This window comes from Corvus hawaiiensis, chromosome Z, assembly GCF_020740725.1.
Source record: "Corvus hawaiiensis isolate bCorHaw1 chromosome Z, bCorHaw1.pri.cur, whole genome shotgun sequence".
Taxonomy (NCBI): Eukaryota; Metazoa; Chordata; class Aves; order Passeriformes; family Corvidae; genus Corvus; species Corvus hawaiiensis.
In genome coordinates this window covers 19,459,562-19,478,302 of record NC_063255.1, presented here as the reverse complement: position 1 = coordinate 19,478,302, position 18,741 = coordinate 19,459,562, and the positions used below count along the sequence as shown (strand labels likewise).

Sequence of the window (18,741 nt, the reverse complement as noted above, 5' to 3'; positions counted from 1 at the left end):
ATATGTATTGTCTTTTGTTTTTTAAGATAAATGGTAAGAACTGACACAGAGAATTTTATGTTTACAAATTGCTGATATTTTTTAAGGTATCACTAAAGATAGATTTTATACTCTGTTGCTGAAGGAATTGCCAGCAGGAAGGCATTATTTATTAATAAATTATTTAAAATGTCCTGTGTACTATTTTATGACAATTTTCTGTGGGTGTTTTTTTAACACAAAGGTACCTTTCCCCCAAAGACATAACTCATGATTTTACTTCTCAATCCTCAGCCTTCTAGTGTAGTTATATGATAGCAACACTCATAAAATACACAGGGTAAGTAAAGTAAATAGACAAGTTAAAAAAAAAAAAAAAAAAAGGAAAAAAAAAAAGGAAAAATGAAAAGAAAATGAAAGGAAGACAATGAGAGCCAAATATCAGTTTGGGGCTTTAGTACTGCAACCTGTGACTAAAGCATCTTCCATGATGAAATTCTCTCTCATGTGTTAATCCACCTCCTGCACATTATGATGCCAAGCTGGATGAGAACATCTGGGATCTGTGGTAAAGTAAACCACCATCAACACACCAAGGTTCTGTGCATTACAGTTCAGGGTAAATTTCCCTCCTGAAAATGTATTCACACTTAGACTATATCTCTCATTATGCCATCTCTTTGGATTGAATCTCTATTTGCACTGCTGTAAGCCAGGGAGAATCAGTTCACTTGTCCTTTTTCTTTAGGAAGGGGATTGTTTATGAATTTAATTTGAACCCAGTATGTGCAAAGGCTAGCATCTTTTCTGTAATTATATCATCAGTGGGTAGTTCTCTCACAAGCCATGTCATATGTCACTCCAGTTGGTATGCTCTTCAAAATTTTACTTGCTCTCATTGTTTTATCAGAATCTACTACAAGATCTTAAAAAAAAAGACAGTTTAAGAATACTTTTGTACATGTCTCATTCCAGTTCACAGGAAATCCGAAACTAATTCACAGTCTATTGAGTTTCCTCTTAAAAAACACGTGGTGGAAACTAGTGCTCAGCAAATGCAGGAGGCAGAATTCTTGCCAAAATAAAAAGCCTGGTTAAGACGGTCATAGTCAAGCTCCGAGTGGGATCCCCGAGAGACAATTAGATTTCAAAGAGACAATTAGGCCAATATATGATTTCTCTAACCCACAACTGTACATGCAGGCTGGAGAGGGAAAAGGAACATAGGAATCATGATGGAAGCAAAACAAAGGGACTGAGAAGTTAACTACATGGAAATAGTGTTCTTGATCTTGAAAGGCATCCAGTGCTGGCAATTGTGCAATTTAGAAAATTGGTTCAATTAAAGCAGCAGCTTCTTATGTTGAAAGCTGTGAATTTGTGAATAGGTCAAGAGCTGGATGTAGCAGAAATCAAAGGAGGGTCATAAGAGTTGTAAACATAAGATCCAGGACAGTAATTTTATCTTGGAATGAGAGTTTGAGAGCTCATATGTAGCTCCTAACTGGAGATAGACCAGATGCAATTGAGGATTGAAGAAATAATTTGAATCTGTCACTGAAGAAGATAAAGAAAACTCACAGCGGATCATTCTTTAGATAGTCTTTGGGTCAGAATAAGGTGACCTCTTAGATCCTTAGTACAATGTGCTTGAGAGAAGTAAATCCACTTCCAACAGTACTCTTGGAGTTAATACTGCTGATGTGTATATGTATCAATTTAAAAGAAGAGTATCCCTTTGCACCAAATAGTTTTTATATTTGTTTTTCTTTGTAATGATAAGTTTGAATACAGTTTTTAATTAGGTAAATTGACTTTTTAGTTTGTTTCGGTTTGGGTTTTTTTTCGGAATTCAATAATGTTTGGCTATATTCTATCTGAAATAATGGTCTCATACTGTGATAATAATCATGATAGAAAAAAAGAAAAAAAAAAATTGAGAGGTTCCTGTTATCTGGCAACAAGTTCCATCCAGTGGATGCAAACCTAATTGCAATATATTTCCATAATGATCTGGCCTAATTGGGACTCAAAGATATGGTATCTTTTGAATGTTGCCTTCCTTTAACAAAGTGTTTGTAGTCTGGTTTATTTGAAGCACCTTTAAATGAATAGCTTTATGTATAAGTAATGATTTTTCTGAATATTTAATCAAGACTTAGGGAGAAGAATTGGCAGGAAATCACAAAAATTAGCGATGGGAATGACCTTTTGGGTCATCAGGCATTTTTTTCCCCTTCATTTCCAGCCACAAAAGAGTGTAGATGGCTTCCCTGCAGTATGATTTCCAGAGCTTTGTCCATTCTTTAGAATTTGAGCATTTCACTTTGAAAGAATGGTTGGAAGAGGGGAGCATGCTGGAACCAAGTTGCCTTCTCACCACCACCAGTAAATTAAAAATCTCATCACCACTGAAATCAATGCAATTGTTCCTTGTTTTTATTAATGTGACAATCAGAGTGCAAATTCCAGGCAAAATCACCAATGGTCTGAATCATCCTTTTGTGGTGTTTATTTTCTTTGATCATAAAGGGAGACTCCAGTAACTACTTTCCTAATGTAGAGTTACTGTTCTTATGTTAAATCACATTACTTAATCTGGTCATTCTACACATGTACTCTTTAATACTTCACTCACTCACACACCTGTAATTAATATGTTTCATCCAAACTGTATCAACAACTTAAGAACAATAGTTGTAACTAGCAAGTTGTAAGTACTTCAGGAAGGAACAAATGGTGGTGATGGTGACATGGTGACAGCAGCTGCTTCTGCTGATGCTCAGAATGTTCTGCAATTGCAAGGACTCATAGACGGGAGGAAATGACAGGAGTGGACACAAAATGGGGTACTGTCTACCCAGTGATCTCACATTATACAGAGTACTATGATTCCAAATATTTTTGTCTTTTCATTATCAGTTTCTGTTCTAGAAGTGGATTTTCTCTATTTTCTGTTTCTTGCCATCTCCCTTCTCTTTTTTCCTGTGTTATTCTTCTCTCTTTTTTTTTTCTTTTCTTTCTTTCCTTTTTTTTTTAACCAGAAAGGATGTTAAAAAGGTACTTGACCCTAAAACATAATCACAATGATATTTCAAACCATTATGCTACTTCTGCTGCATCCACACTAGCTGCCAGCCATGAATAAAACACTGACACATTGAGGCAACTTTAAAACCAAGTATATATCACCCAAACTCAAACTGTCATGCACCTTTTATTGTAGTTTATTTTTTCCCCTGTTATTGCTCATTACCAAAGCATGTGTTCATGTAAGCAGAATCTTTTTTTTTTTTTTTTTATCAGCCTGTACCTCTCCCTGATTCACGAGTTTTGCTAGAGACTGACTTTAGTAACATCACTATGCCTTTTTATTAATGGGGTTGCAAGGGGACTGACCGAATCAAGACCAATCCCTTAAAAGATCAGGAGGAATGGACCTTGTATAAATACATTACAAATTAAAAAGGCAAAGGAGAGACAGAACACAAGAAAGAACACAAATGTGGCTTTTCACAGGGAGAATTCAGAGGCTGACAGATAGATCCACATACTGAAAGACATAAGGTGGGCTACATACCTAAACAATCCTGCAGTGCCAGATATCCCTGATATCCAAGTTATCCACAAAGGAACTGGCAAATATGACACAGTATTTCTGAGATGTCCATGGTCTTCTGGAGTTGCAGCTGAACTTTAGCAGCTGTGATGGGTGTCTAAAATGTCAGTGAATGCCTGTGTATGTGAAAGTGTATTGCTCCTCTTTTAGACTTTTAAGTAAACTCCTGTCTATTTGTGAAGCTTATTAAACTCTGTCTTTTGTCTCAAGTACTGCAAAATAAAAGCACTAACTGGGTCACAGTTTCAAGCTTTTAACATTTAGTTTCCACCTGATCCCATGAATCTTCTATTCAAAACTACACCATGATCGCGATTAAAGTACATATAGGGGCATGCATCCATCTTCACTTTCTTTGGAGATCACAGAACCACAGAATGGGTCAGGTTGGAAGGGACCACAAGGACTCGTCTGGTCCCACCTCCCTGTTTCAAGCAGGGTCATACCACAGTACATAGCACAGGATTGTTTCCAGGGGGCTCTGGAATGTCTCCAGTGAGGGAGACTCCACCATGTCTCTGGACAATCTGTTCCAGCACCATCCCTTTACAGTAAAGAAATTCTTCCTCATATTCAGGTAGAACTTCCTGTGTATCAGTTTCTTCCCTTTGCTTCTTCTCCTATGGATTTGCATTACTGAGCAGAGCCTGGTCCTTCCTTTTGGACCCCCCTTCCCGCCCTTAGATATTTGTACACATTGAAGAGGTCCCCTGCCAGTGGTATTTTCTCAAGTCTGAACAGAGCTAATCCCTTCAGACTTTTCTCATAGGAGAGATGATCCTCAAAAGAGTCTCTTGATTAACTTTGTAGCTGGAGAGCTACTAGACTCATTCCAGGATCTCCATGTCCCTCCTGTACTGAGGAGCCCAGAGCTGGACACAGTCCTACAGATAAACGTCACAGGGCAGAACAGAGGGGCAGGATCCCCTCACTGTCAATTCTCTTCCCAATGTACCCCAGGATTGGCCACAAGAACAGACTGTTGATTATGGACAGCTGGATGTCCACCAGGACCCCCAGATTCTGCTCTGCAGAGCTGCTTTCCAGCAGGTCACCCCCAACCTGTGCTGGTGCCTGGGGTTATTCCTCTCTGGGTGCAGGACCTGTGTTTGCTCTGTTGAATTTCAGCAGGTTCCAGTATGTTAATTTTCAACAATGTCAAATGAGATAGATAAAAAGGAGAATCACTGTTAGACCATGTTTTACATAGTCTTTATATTAATCCAAGAAAAGAAAGAAAACAAGTGAACCAAAGAAGAAAAAAAAAAAAAAATGTTACCAGAATGCTTTTCTTACAAGCATGTGGGAGTTATTAAGAGTCTGGATTCAGTCTTCACATTTTCTTCCCTCTTCAAGCACCAAGCAGATGAAGGATGAATCTCCCAAATGATGTATTTTAATTTGAGAATAGATAGAAGACTGATACAGATCATTCATCTGTAGTGTGGTTGGGACCAACTTCCCTAAGGAACCTTTATTTTTACCTCTTTTACTTTTTACCTTAATTCTGCATGACATTTTGAAAAGACATCTCGTCAGTTTGATAGATGATTTTGTGGGCCAAGTGTCTTACCTCAGATCTGAACCTAAACAATTGCTTTCCCTAGGGGGGAGAAAAATAAAATATATGTAAGTAGTTAGTGTTATTCTTTGCTCTCAACTGTCACTGCAAATATTCCTCACTTTGCATGCAACCAGAAGACAGTCGATGATCCTTGCATCAGTGTCAGGTCTGTTTCATAAATCAGACAGCAGGAGGTGGTCCAAAAGTCAAATTCTGAATACTCTCCTGGGGTCTTAATAGGTTACCTTTGAATTGGAGCAAGCCCTCATGGGTCCCAGGCTGTTTGAACTCCATAACTGGGTCTTCCACATAAGTAGCTATCAAGCCAATGGGTCTTCTGGGTTCTTACTTAATATGCTTAGAGGTTTTGCTATTAGAATAAATGCCAGTTCTTTTTGTTACTGGATTCCTCAGGCTTTCTGAGTGCAGTTTTAAGCACTCTAAATGCCACCAGTACTCATTATCCCACCTCCCACTCCCCAGTGGAATTCTTAAGTGACAGGAAGCTGGAAAAATACAGATGGCATAATTATATATTTTGCAGTTGATTAATCACCACAAACATTAATCACATTTGGTATAACAATACATAATCAAATTCTTTATAGTAGAAATTAAGTTTCCTTCTGATAGGGAATGGATTCCTTTAGGACATTGACATGGCTTTTCAGCATCTGTTTTGCACCAATTCCACATCTGCATTTGATTTAATCAGCTTTAGGGCTCTGCAAAAAAAATGGCTTTAAGGTTTGTTTCATGTTTCTTAGTGCACATGTTAATAATAGCAGAAGTGGAAATAGAGATATATCTGCTGTGACAAACTACTCTTTCTATGCTACACTTACTCATTTTCTGCCTTCAATGGATCTTTTCTCTTTTAAGTTAGTTTGTTGAACGGAACAGAAAATCCCTTTTGAAATAATTCAAGTTGGTAATATATTGATAGAAGAAAGGCAGTCAAGATAGCACACCAAAAAATGAACTCCTGGTAGCTTATCACAACTGTCTACATCAAAGGCATGAGGAATTGTTGTTGGCCCTGTGGTCAAGGCATGACACTGTAGCCAGTCACATCAGATGTATTTACCACCCCACTGTGCTGGCTTTGACTCCCCAGTCTCCACGGTCTGTCACATGCAGCTCTCCTGCCAAGGAATAATCTTTGGCATTTGTTCAAAGCTATGACTCTGTGGCCCACAGATCCTACATTGTCCCAGGATATGCTAAAACTGTTGTTTTCAGCTCTGCAGATGTGGGTGATGGAGGCTTTTCACTTCCAAAAGTGTGCTTTACCAACCATGCTATGGAACAGCCAGAGGCCAGTATATGTTCCAACACTGCTGCTAAATCTGGGTCACTGTGCAGTAAAGCAACATAAAATGTGTAAACCAGAGGCAGAATAATCAAGCAGAATTTAATTGCCACCACTACTAAGAGATACTCTCTCCTAGATAATACATGTAAACATAACTAAAAAGAGTGTCTAAAATCCAGGAAGATAACTGCATAAGATTAACTCACTCTTTCACATTGGTGTTTTAGTCCAACATGATATATATGCTTTTCTGGTAGATTAAATAATCTAACTGCAGCACAGAGGCTAGAGAAACCTTTCTGTTCAGGCAAGAGGTAATGAAGCCTACTTGGAACGTGGAAGCTCAAACACAGCTCAGACCCAGTCCAGTGGAGGTTTTTGATGATTCTTTCCCCCATTTCTACAGGAAATGTTCTGACCCCCCTCCTTTACTGGAAAGGAGATTTTATCCTCTCTCAAAGAGTCCCATGGAGATACATAAGTTTTCTATACAGTCACTGGCACTTAGTTCCTCTGAACCACATTTTTAAGACACATACTTTCTCTTCTAATTGTATGGGAGACCATGACAGACCCAAGGTTAGAAAAATATGCCAAGATGAGTGCCTTGATTTGAATATGAAACCACTGACTTCTGCCAGAGTTTTCACAATTGAAATACAAATCGTCTCTGGGGGGGAAAAAAAAAAAAGTCAGCACGATTTTCTTTTAGAATTTAGAGATAATTTATACTGAATAGTACCTAAATTCATCAGTTACACCACTTATTTAAATAAGAGCATTGTGCAAGCAGGTTTCTAGGAAAACAGTGCAAAGCAAAATCAAGAAGATGCTGTATCTCACATTCAGTGTGTTCAGCTCTTGATTTTAATACCTAAACATTGGATTCCGAGTATGATTGCATAGTAAAAATATTCATATTTATCATATTTTTTGAGGGATAGCAAGAGAACAAAATAACACATATGTGTGTATCATAACCATTTGATGTTGCATGAACATTATTTGTAAATTAACCATGCAACTTACAAGGAGTGATTAAAAAAGCAAACAAATAAAACAAAAAACCAAACCCATCCCACTTTAAAATAAACTAGATCAACTAGGTTTTGAAACAAAGAACTGAGGCATGTTTTCTGAACACATAATTTGTCTGCTGGTGCTCAAAATTGGGATGTTAGTGGCTTATATGAAACACTTTTAGAGCTATGAAGAGTGGTGTTGTAGAAATAAAGTGACTGATGTTCTGCCAATACAAACCTCAAAAGGAGGTTGAAAAACACAGCAAGTGTTGCTTCTGAAGCTGGAGATAGGGAAGCATTATGTTTTATTTTGCCCTTTAATATAAGCCCCAAAGCACTGCTTCACTAAAACAGGTCTGCTACCTGAACTGAGTCCAACTCAGTCTCTTAGCACAAATGCAGGGATGAAAAATCCATTCAGCATGTCACTGTAAAATTTCTGTGTTTATTGCTGGAATTAGCAGGGCGCAGGGTCTTCACATCCACAGGTTTTGTCTTCTATTTTGTTGCATACTGAGGAGATGTAGAGCCAGCTGTGCACTGCTTATTCATACTGGGAAACTGCTACTTGCCCAACATCCCCACTGATAACAAGAGGATTGCTTTAATTGGAAACATTAACAGTCATGGGAAACCATGTCTGAATCCTTAAGGACACACAAGGGCTCTGTCATGATCGACGGTAGATGGGAAAATTGCTTTCTTGCTTGGGAAAAGCTTTTGTTTTGACTGTCCATGCAAAATTCACTTGTCACTCCTGAGTGCTTTTTGAGCCTCTGAATTTTATGAGGTAATCATGTTTGCCAATAAATAAGGAGAATTTCAGGATCATGATTTAACCCTGGACATATCCCATTGTCCCCAGGAAGCCTCTATTGAACAGCAGCTGCAGATCTGGCTTGGGCTAGTATAGGCAAGGGATCATGATGCTCCTGATACAGTGTTCTCGAGGAATAGCCATGAAATCTCACAATACCTTAAAAAAAAGATACTCTGGAACATGTGCATATTTTCTCAAAGTCTTTTAAATCAATCAATGTAGTTTAGTGCAAGTCTTTTAGCATGTAATATTGATCCTTGTTAAGGCGAGTTTTCCTTTCTAGTGCACTTCATGCAAAGTAAATTTGACATTAACACTCTTGGATAATCTTTTCACCCTCAGTTTGAATATTTAAAGCAGGATTTAAAATATCTTAGTGGGAAGAATCCTAGTCTGTCAGTAAGTGGAAAAGCAATGAAGCAATAGGTATTTCTCATCTCTTTTCTTGCAGTCCAACATTTTTGGGAAAAAGACAGAATCTAGTCCTTTGACATACTTGGCATAAATGTTAGAAACATGCTTTTCTGATCAAATGAGACAGGCTGAAGATACTAAACACTCATTAAATACCTGTTCAATGGTCGTTGGGTAATCAAAATCATAAGAAATTCTTTTGCCACAATAAAACAGTTTCAAACCTGTAAAGATTTTATAGCTGGAAAAGAGGATTTTATATCCCAATATTTAATAATGAATGTTTGAATTTCTGAACACATATCTGCAGATCTAAGAAATAAATGGCTAACCTAGAGATATCAGAATCCCCTCTAAACATGTAAGAGTATGGAGAAACGCAATATAATGTAATTATAATGTAAAATGTAAATATTTTAATTTAACTAATTAAATGGAGCTAGAGGAAAAGAGACCTGAGATCCTGTACTGTGTTTGTGTGATCAGGTTTTGGTAGTGGAGAGGCTGCAGGGATGGCATCTCTGAGAAGATGCTGGCAGCTTCCTCCACATCTGGCAGAGCCAATGTGAGCTGGACCCAAGGCAGACCCCCTGCTGGCCAAGGCTGAGCCCGTCAAGAGTGATGGCCATGGCTTTCTGATAACATATTAAGAAGGGAAAAACACATTATGTAGAGGTATTTCTGGTCAGAGAAGAGCGGAGTGAGCACATGTGTGAGAGGAGCAGCCCTGCAGACACCCAGGGCAGTGCAGAAGGAGGGGCAGGAGCTGCTCCAGGCTCTGGAGCTCAGATTCCCCTGCAGCCCCTGGAGCAGCCCATGGTGAGGCAGCTGTGCCCCTGCAGCCCAGGGAGGGCACAGGGGAGCAGAGATCCACCTGGAACCCCTGGAGGAGCACAGGTTGGAGCAGGGGGATGCCCAAAGGAGGGATTTTAACCCATAGGAAACCCATCCTGAAGCAGGCTTCTGGCAGGGACCTGCAGACCTGTGGAGAGAGGAGCCCAGGCTGGAGAAGGTTTTTGTAGGACTTGTGATCCTGTGTGGTTTTCCACTGGAGCAACCTGTTCCTGGAGGACTGCACCCTGTGAAAGAATGACCCACTTTGGAGCAATTCATGCAGGACTATCTCCCACAGGAAGGACCTCACACTGGAGCAGGGGAAGGATTCTGAATCCTCTCCTTGAACACCAGCAGGAACAATGTGTGATGGACTGACCATAACTCCCATTCCCACCTCCCTACACTGTGGAGGGGGAAGAAGTAGAGCCTGGAAAAGAGGGAGGAGTTTGGGAAGGTGCTTTTACATCTCATTATCCTGCTCTGTTTTTCTTGGTAATAAACCCAGTTAATATCCCCAAGCTGAGTCAGTTTTGCCTGCGATGGTAATGGGTGACTGACTTCTCCCTGTCCTCAATTCATGAACCTTGTGTTGTATTTTCTCTCCCCTGTCCAGTTGCAGAGGGGAGTGAGAGAGTGGCTGTGGTTGGTGCCTGGCACCCAGCCAGGGTCAGCCCCCTACAGATGCCCATCAGTTTGTGCTCTCCTGGAATATCTGTATGTAGTAGTTTGGACCAAAATACTCATTACTGTTTACCTTCTGTGAGATAAGAATTAGGAGAAAAGCAAAGCAGGCACAAAACTTGAAAGAATATAAAGAAGTTTATTAGTAGACTTAAAAGAAGGAAAAAAAATAAAATCATACCACCACCTTCAGAACACTTCTCCTTCCCCCACCTTTCTCCCTTCTCCCACTGACAATGCAAAAAGACAACCCTTGAGATGTTCAGTCTGTTTATCACTTCCATAATAACCTGGTTCAGTTCACTTAGGGAGAGGAGTCTCTCTTGCTCATGCTATGGAGACATTATCACAACGAGATAGATGCCCGGGTTGGTTCTCTGCTCGCTTCAGTATCACAAGACAGCCGCCCAGGTTGGTTCTCTGTTCGCATCATGTGGGATGATGCAAGCAGAGAACTTGCAGCTTTTCCCACAACTGCTTTTGAGGGTGCAATCTTGAGCTAATGGGGTACCATTTTAAGGTTGAGCTCTTCAGAAACAGAAGTTCTCTTCACCCATCTCTGCAAGCATTTCCATCTCTGAGAATAGAGGCCCTCTTCCTTTCCTGGGAGAAAAAACATCTTCATCTCTAGGACTATCTCTGGGAGTATCTCTAGGAACAGAGGTCTTTCTTCTCCTTCCAATTGGAGCAAGAGTCCTCATCTCTCCCTGTTCAAACTTCTCATCAAATCACAGCTGCTTCAGCATTTGCTTATACCAGCACAGGTACTTTTGCTCACAAGTACAGTTTGGACGCTCCACCCCCCGTGCCTTCATGAAATTACAACAGGTACTCTGATATATCAGAGTCTATCACCACCATAGCTTTACAACAGAATATCAGCTTTAAGCATCTCCTCTTTCTCCTCCCTCCGGTGTTCAGCTCTTCACAGCACTAAAAGGGTTAATCTCATCCGGGTCTTGCAACTGGAATTTCACTTATTGCTGTTGGTCACATGATCTTTGCCAGGCAGCGGTGCAGCTTCAGCTGAATCTTCATCTTCATCCACACTGGAGAGGGGGAGCGGCCCATCTGCACATAGCAGGGCTGGGGGCGGGGGGCCGTGGGTGGGACAAGGCAGCACAGCTCCAGGATGGCCGTGGCTGGCCCGGCCCGAGCAGGGCCTGGCCTGGACCCTGCAGGCCCTGTGCGGACCCTGCAGCTACATGTCCCAGCACCAGAAACGAGACAGAGAGCTTCCTGGGGTTTGTCCATTCTTAAATGTGGACCACAGAGGCGGTCAAAATTTTAAGTGGCTTAAAAAATTGTCCATATTCAAACTGGCCAGCTGATAGGTTCTGTCAGGTCATAGAGGAGCTGTAAGCGCCCCTTTGCAAGACCATCACTTCCGGGACTACGCTTGCTAACCCATGACACTATATAATGCTGTGGGGCTGCCCAGATTTACAGACCAAGTCATAAAATGCACCTGATTTGGGAAAAATACACAATGGTAATAGAAGGATGTCAGTAAGAAGCCTGCAGTGTATTTATATCCTCAGGAGTCCACTCCAGTGTTATCTCTGATATAATAATAGACTAATATAAAATCCTATGTTAATACTCTCACTCACATCTCTCTCAGTTGTTTCACAAACTAAACTTCCCTAGACATTCGCAGGAGTTGTACACGAGCAAGGACCAAGCAAAGGCAGACTCAGCAACCCAGGAATAAGTAATCTTAGGGAAGTACATTGATTAGCTATCTCTATTCTTGTTTAAACATATTCCTGCTACATTGTTGACTGAGAGGATTTGCATATGAAAGCAGAATGTGCTCCAGTGTTGAGGAAAGGGTGAGATGCTCACTGTGTATTTATGGAAAATAAACTGTTAAAGAGTGACAACCAGCTCTGAAACTTCAGGGGTAGAAAGAGAAGAGAGAGAGGTAGAAAGAAAGAGAGATAGAAATCTAGCAGCTTTTGACAGGTATGCATAAATCTTCCTGAAGGGTAGAATCACCTGAGGAAAGACAGTGTGAGAGACCATTAAACCTTAAGAGTTTTGCATGATTTGTGAAGAAAATGTGGAAGTTTGCAAGGCATAGACTGGCAACTCCAAATGTAGATTGAAGATCATCAGGAAAGCCCTTTGTCTGTGAGGTTTTGGCTCAAAGGACTCATGTTAGGAATCTTGCTTCATAAGGTCAGCTATTGGTAAAAGACAGCCTTGCTTTCTGGGGTTTCTGAGTAGATGTTGTTCATGATGGACTGTTGTTGCAAACCTCAGCAAATCAAGCATTTTTAAGCAGTAGCATTTAAATGTCTTGCCTTATAAGAAACTAGACTGGACAGCCCTTACTAGGCCAATCCTTACTAGGCCAATCTTTTCACTGGTGCAGCACCCCTGGACTGAGTGATGAATGACACTGGTTATAGTTCATCTGTGTTTGAAGAAGATAAACAGCTTGGTGCCAGTTAACTCCCTTTCCACAAAGGGAACAACAGTGTAATGAATTGAAAGGAGAAAAGGGGTTTATTTATCCTTCGTTCTTCTATCAATCTGTGCAGTTCTCAACTTTATGCCCATTGTTTGTCCCTACATGGCTCATGGTAGAAAGTGAGGAACGGTTCTCTTCTGGCTTGAGGGTATTTTTATTCTTTCTGCTATCATGAAATGGGGCTAAGATAAAGGCTGGGACTAGGTGAGAGGTGGCTGGCTGTTAATTTCCCATTTTTCAGGCTTTCTCACTTTTCCATGGGCTTGTGAGGACAGCCACAAAGGCAGTATTGAAATCCCTTACCCAGTATGCAAAACTTGTCTGAGGACACATGTGCCTCATTTGTTCCTGCCTTTCTTAAGTGGTGTTCTTGAACAGCATCTGAATGATGCTATTTCACCTTCCTTCACAATGCTCACTCCCTGTGAAAATCCAAACCAAAAAATCCACTCCTGCCCTCCACCACAGTTTGTATTTCATGACCAATAAAAAGACACAGTGATCTTCACTACCTGGAAAGACAAATAAGACAAAGTCAGTGCAGAATGAACAGTTAAGAAGCTACTTAGATATAGGATTTGACGTAGGTTTGTGACACTTTCTCTCCTAAGAAATGAGATCTATTGATAAACCAAAGATCAGATAATTCTCATTTTCTCTTGTATTATTGTGGTATCAGACAAGATCATACCAGAAAATCAATAAGGAATTTCAGAAGATGCACTGCTTAGTAAGTTATTTCCTCCTTAGTTCACAATGTCTTTAAATATTCTCTACTATGACTAATGGAAAAGTGGTGATTTTATCTCACACACAGATACACTTTGTCATGTGGTCCATTCTGATCTGTTGATGATAGTATGAACCAGTTATGCTAACTTGATAAAAGAATTAAATCATGCTGTCCTTGCATATGAGAGGAGTTTGCATGAACAGTTGAGAATTCAATCACCAAATATCTCTACAATTCTAGTTTTTTCTTGTCTCTACCAGCATGGCAGCTGACAGGACACTGAAAGCCAAAAAAAAAAACCCTAGAGAAAAAAACAAATAAAAAAAAAAAAAAGAAAAGGAAAAACATAGGCAAAAAGAAAAAGAAAAAAAAAGGAAAAATAGAAAAACAAACAAACAAAAAAAAAAACCCCCCAACAAACCAACCAACCAAAACAAAACAGAAATATACTCCCTAAAGCCCCCCCAAACTTACTCTCAAAGTACAAAGGTCAATGCTCTCCTAAAGTAGTAAATGAAAAAATGCCTGCTTGTACCTCTCTATTTAAGATAAGCACAGTCCACTTCTGAGAAAGAGTTAAGTTCAAATAGAGAAACAAAGAAGATCCACCTCAGGTAATTTTAGGTGCCTGTGCCTTTTATGTTTAGTCCTCAGCTAGTTTTAACATTGCTTTTATGATCTATTTAAAAAAAACCAAAACTACAAAAGTCAAAACCCCACACACTTGAAGAAAATCAGTCTCATTAGCTGACATATTTTAGATTTCTAGTTAAGAATAAAGTGTATTGCACCCTACAAGTAACTATTTCTCTGCTTTGCGTAAGAGAACCAAAGGATCACTAGCTCAGGGGCAAGGTCTACACTTAATTAGATAAGGACTACTCTTAGCATTGGCAATAATGGTAGCTGTGGGATTAATGTGACTCTTATGGCCGTCACCAGATGCCATAGCTTCAAGGCAAGTAGAGTTTTTATGCAATGTTTAGGGAGAGATATGTAAGAATGGGATCTTCAGATGCCAAAATCTGAGTGGTTTACTGAGAACCATAAGCACTCTAAAAGATTCACTTCTCTATTGCAATGCAAATGTCCAGCCATCAGCTGAAGATTCCTTTCCTTTACCTTAGACTGGAAACTATGATTTTTTTTTTTCTTAAATTCGGAGCTAGAGCAGGTCATACCACACTGCTTTTATTTTTCCTGTAAAGCAGCAACATGGAAAGGAATTGCAAGTGCTTGCACTCTACCGTAAATGTTCAGCAGTTGTAGCACATCCTTTGAAAAATCTTTCTTTAAATACTCAAAGTGTTTAATTTATGAGACCAGAACTCTCACACCTCAGGAGGGAATCTCCACTGTGCGATCAGATATTCTTCAGTGCATTTCTAGCTTGGTAAGAAAGAACAGAAAAAGGAGAGAAACATGGTGAAAGAGAGGCATAGAAATCAATGAACTAAAAAAGGAGGAAGTGCAATCCTTTGAAAAATCTTTCTTTAAATACTCAAAGTGTTTAATTTATGAGACCAGAACTCTCACACCTCAGGAGGGAATCTCCACTGTGCGATCAGATATTCTTCAGTGCATTTCTAGCTTGGTAAGAAAGAACAGAAAAAGGAGAGAAACATGGTGAAAGAGAGGCATAGAAATCAATGAACTAAAAAAGGAGGAAGTGCTAAATACCAGTTCCAATGTATTAAATACTTCATTAACTCTCACTTTTGTTATTGTAAAATGTGCTGATTATCTACTTCTGATCAGCCTTAATAAGAAAGATAACTACCCCATATACCTGTGGTCGGAGCACAGAGCCCAGGGTTAGGGGGCCACTTCCAAGGCCAAATAGGTTGCCCCCAAACAGTAATGCAACCATATGGATAGGATGGAGGCAAAATGCCAGTGGTAACCCAAGGAAGAAGAGCTTATTTTTACTCTCGAGTCCAGCTTGTAGACTCTGTTGTCGCCTGGAATCTGCTGTGTAAGGCTGATCCAAAAAGCACCACCTGAAAATGCTGAGCAGAGTGGTCTCTACAGACAGACGTGGGACACATTTATCCAGATTTCAGGTGACTGAATAAAATTGTCTAAATGCTTACCTTAAGATCTTTCTGGGACAGAAAGATATGATGTAGAAGCTATGGAAGATCTGTTTCTGTCTGGATTGGTGGCTGGAGGCACCTCAATACGTTTCCTGGTTTCTGGGGTCTGGGCATAGGCTGGAATCCTAAGTAAATAGCCATGGGACCTCCTTATTTTGTATATATCTGCAGGTAAAAATCAACGTTTCAGTGATTTTGATGTTTATAGTATTAAAGCAACTATTAAATAAGGATTCTGAGAATCAAAAACATTTTGTGGCTTCAGTGCTGAAGTAACTTGCCTATTTCTATGAAAGAAGCCTTTCAAGGAATTGAAAACAGATATTCCAGACTTCATTCTAGGGTTTCAAAAGCCGCACACTTCCTTTAAATATAGTATTATGAAACAGATAAATAAAAAGCAAAACATTGTTGACTGCATGAGCTGAAAGTTTTAAAAGGCTTTCTTTCATTCTGCCTGAGTCACTGTAAAGAGCCCTGGCTCTTTTTTTCCTTTCTGGGAAGTCAATCTGAACTCACCAGCCATTGTTTCAAAGCAAAAAGTTTTAAATCGAAAGGGAGAAGAAGAAAGAATAAAAAAAATCAAGTTCAGCAAACTTTTGTAGTGCAGAAGAAGAACCACTAAGCATACCGTCGTGTATTCTCAGAGTAAATGACATGCGCTTTTTGCTCTGGTGAGCGATCCATATTTTAAATGTCCCCATATACCATTATCATGCATAAAAACCTGTCACTATTATTCATGTCTTTTTCCCAATATCCATATTTTGACATTACCACTGGAAAGATCCAGTGTGCTCAGTAGCTTCTTAAAAATAAATAATTGAAAGCTACTGTAAATTATATTAAGCCTCGACATGGCTGACCCTCTCTTGCTTCAGTCCGTTGCTATCTCTTTAAATGTATTCACTCATAAATTATATTGTAATTTGGAGGTGCTGAAGTCTTAAGTTTTTTGACTCAAATGTAACTTCCTTCCCAATGCATAATTCATTTTCACTTTGTTCTTGGTGCTGCGTGTGCAATCGCATTTTTGGCAGCCAAATGCAGGCTGAAATCAACAACTCTGTAAAGGGTGAGAATGAAATCAGAATGGACGGCTTGGCGGAAGAAATATTAAGCATGTCACAATGTTTTGTACTCTATCTTGTGAAATGGAGACAAAAACCTCAAACAAGTCTTGTGTTTAAAAGGAATGACATTTAAAGTCTGAAAATTTTCCACTGCTGATGTCATGCTGTTGTTGCATTTAATTCCTTTTCACATCACATAAGCTGATGGCTTCTGAATGTTTTTATGGAAGGAGATTTTTTGATGGAGAGCATGCTCTCCCATTTTCCGTTTTTTAAACTGGAATAAGTCAGTCAATCTCTGTGGACTCAGATGAGGGATATCAGGCTTATCTGATAAAAATTAGTGTCACTAACTTCAGAATACTGACCTTATTTTCTGAAATAGGGTCCTTGCAAAAGCCTTGAAACTCCCATGAAATTAACATGTTATTGGGTCAAAACTTCGACTGCTTTAAGGCAAAGTAGTTTTGCAACCTTATGTTGACTGACAGTCATACCTTTGTTTTTATCTTTTCAACATCAATAAGTAGTACAGGAAAAAGACTCATTCAAAAATAACATCCTCCAGCATTATGGTTTTCTTAACACATAGTTATATCTGCAAGACAGCAAAGTACACAGAAGTTCAGCTTCAGCATGATGGATCAATGACAGAAACATGTCATATTGATAAGCATTCATGAAGATTTCACATGATCAAGCATAAAGATGACAATTTTTTTCTTTATGAGATCACACAGCACTTTCAGGATAGAAAGGTGAAGAGGAAGATGTGAAAATTCAAAACAACCTGGGAAAGCGAGGAGTGTAGAAGGACAAACTTACAAAATAACAAATGACACGCAGTGACCCAGGAAGACTTACATAAAACATGTGAAAGAGAGAGATGGTGGTTAGGGGTAAGCTGTTATAAGGAGTAAAGGCAGAAAAAAAAAAGCTTCAAAAAGGCAGTTGAGACATAGAAACACCTCTCCCCATCAAAGTATACTCATAATTTACCTGAATAAAGCCATTATGTTATAAATAATCACCTCTGTAGTATTAAAAGTGCCTAAATCTAGTTATGTGAGGCTGACAAGCTGTGATGACTACCATGACCTGTGTGTCAGCACCTACAGCCCACCTGGATAAAATGACTGTTCCTTCTGTCGTGTCTTCTTTCCTGGCTCCCCACTCCCCACTTTCTGCGTTTCCCTGTTGTAAGTTCAACCTTTTGTCTGTACCTCTGAAACACGGCACAACTGAGACCCTCAAGCACTGCTTCATTCCTTAAGTGGCCAGTGTCTTCCTGACGCCTCCTTCTGTCCCTGACTGGCCTTACTTCATCACAGCTTCAGTCAGGAGGATAAATAAATCAGCAGAACTCAAGATCACAATTTCAATGTCGTGAGTGATACATACCTTTGCTTTTTGTCTAGCCTTTTCTCAATTCCAGCTTATGATCTCTGCTTTTCCCTCCTGATTTCTCACTATCCATCTGTCCCAGCATTGCACCTTGTGCTCATTGTTACAGCAGTGAGACAAGCGTTGTTTGTATGATAACACCTCCCATCCCAGGCTGCCTCTGTGTTTTTTCATGTTGTTCTGCAGGACTAGAACAGCTGTCCTGAGGTAATATGCCAAGCCCCTTAACCTTGCATTATTCAAATCTCTCCCTAGGGAATGAGAAAAGTCTGTGAGCATCATCCACTTATGGGAATCTTTTGTCAGTGTATACGGTGTTATCTCAGCCCTATTCCTCTCTCCAGAGAGAGGAAGCCTATTGCATTAAACAGGTTCTTCTCAAAAGACTCAGATGCTCACCCTGTCTCATTAAGACAGAGTACGTGAAGACAAAGAAAATAGTTCAAATGGGACATTTAACTAATCTCTTCTTAAATCTCTGATACACACAATAAAAAAGAAAAAAAGTGGATTACGAGGAAGAAAAGGAAAATGTCTGAAATAGAATCTACATCCATAGATTTTGACTGCTGCAATATTATAGGCTGAATTAATGTTCCATAAATATACTCTGGGCATTTCCATTATAGTAATGTCAGCTCTCATTGTCAGTTAACAGGTGCCTGTATAGTAAACCACATCTGACTTCTGAGCCGTACCTTGAGT

The 18,741-nt window shown here is 39.7% G+C and overlaps 1 long non-coding RNA gene across 1 annotated transcript; it reads right to left on the bottom strand.

Moving 5' to 3' along the window:
- Nucleotides 1-11,596: 11,596 nt before the first annotated feature.
- LOC125319384 lies at nt 11,597-18,182 on the bottom strand. The gene is made up of 3 exons (XR_007200700.1): nt 18,034-18,182; nt 15,557-15,724; nt 11,597-13,242 (listed from the first exon to the last, which is right to left on the bottom strand). It is a non-coding gene; the product is annotated as an uncharacterized LOC125319384 (long non-coding RNA).
- Nucleotides 18,183-18,741: the final 559 nt, after the last annotated feature.